Source organism: Podarcis muralis, chromosome 7 (assembly GCF_964188315.1).
Source record: "Podarcis muralis chromosome 7, rPodMur119.hap1.1, whole genome shotgun sequence".
In the NCBI taxonomy this organism is placed as follows: domain Eukaryota; kingdom Metazoa; phylum Chordata; class Lepidosauria; order Squamata; family Lacertidae; genus Podarcis; species Podarcis muralis.
In genome coordinates, this window is record NC_135661.1 from 39,276,097 (window position 1) to 39,277,798 (window position 1,702).

The following is a 1,702-nucleotide window of genomic DNA, read 5'->3' on the forward strand; positions in this document are numbered from 1 at the left end:
GTTCATACACAGACATACACAAGCAAAAAAATTCAAGCAGACTGAACAAGACTCAAACAAAGCCGAGCATTTTAATGTCTCAATACTTTTCAGAGGGACTGGACACATATTTCTCGTGGAAATCAATGCGCTATAAAAGTACTCAGTATTGGCTAAATCACACCCCGTGCCAATTGTTGCTGTTGTTTTAATATATACCTATTCCTTCTGTACCGGAATAAAGAGAATAATGATATCCGTCTTTTATACGCGCCTGCAGGCACAATTCAACACAGTACCAGCACCCGAATCCGGATCGACATAATTCGGAGCATACTGAAGATCCCAAATCAAAAGAGCGCGATCTTATACCAGTCTACTCGAAAGTAAGCCGCATTGATTTGCAGAGGAGCTTGCTCCCAGGAAAGTGGTTCTAGCGCTGTAGCCTAAATATCTGATTCTCCAATTTCCTCCTTTCCATTTACACTCCTAGTTCTGAGACTTCTAGCCGAGGCTATCAATGACGGGTGTCTTGCCAGGTTGAGAAACGCCTTTCGATGTACAATGCATCCATTGTTTTAAAAATAAAATAAGAAAGATTATTTGGATTAGACAAGGGCCAGCCCCGTTAGGCAGAAAGTTCTTAACCTTTGCTTTAACAAAGGGGGGGGGGGAGCAGCAGGCCTCTCTACAAGCTGACTTGAGAGTAAGCCTTATTGAACGGAGTGGGACTCACTTTTGAATGCATTCGGCTGGGATCGGACCACAAGACTGCAGCTTGGAAGACTCGGCTAAAGGTGAGGTTCCTCTGTCTCCTTAGTGAACGCAACGAGTTTGATTTCGAGAGAAATCTGCAATAGGATAGGGCTAGTAAGAACCTAGAGTCTCTCCTTTTCTTCTTAGCTCCGGCTAGTGGCCTGCACAGATTGCCCTGCCCTTGAAGGCGGGCGATTGAACGTGTGAACGGGCTGCCTCGAAAACCCTCGCATTGGAGTTGATCAGAATGTTCTTTCTGTGGTGCTGAAACTGGGATAGAGAGAGGCGGTCCATCTAGCATAGAACAGGCTCACTGACAATGACTTTCCAGAGTTTCAGACAGTCGTCTTTTTCAGATCTTACCTGGAGCTGTTAGGGATTGAATTTAGGACCTTTTGCGATATCTCTGATGTTCTGGGTGCCATTTTTGGCTGAAGAGTGGGCTAAAAATCCTTTAACTAAAACAACATAAAGGCAAAGAGATACAATCCTATGTGTGCTTACTCACAAGGGAATCCCATTGAATTCATTCCTGCTTTCTCTTGAGCAGAGGACATGCTAGGACTGGGGCAAAGTCCATGCTTCCCACCAGCACCCATAAAATTGGATATTATGGGAGCAGCAGTAAACAGTAGTGGTTAGAAGGTTGGACTAGCATTCAAATCCATGCTCAACCATCATAGGAGCCAACTCTTAGGGGGCCCCCAATAAAATATTTGAGGGCCTTGGGCCTCCCCAAAGTTGATGGGCATTGCCATTCAAATGGTGTGCCTGCACCGCATCATGTGATTGATTATGCATGGTGGGGCTTACCTACCTCCCCTCAATATTTTATTCAAGTTAGCACCCCTGTCATCCATCAAGGTGACTGGGTGGTCTTGAGGTGGTCACTATCTCTGAGCCTAACCTACCTACAGGGTTGTTGTGAGGACTTAAAAAAGGAGCCATGTCTTGAGCGCATTGGAGG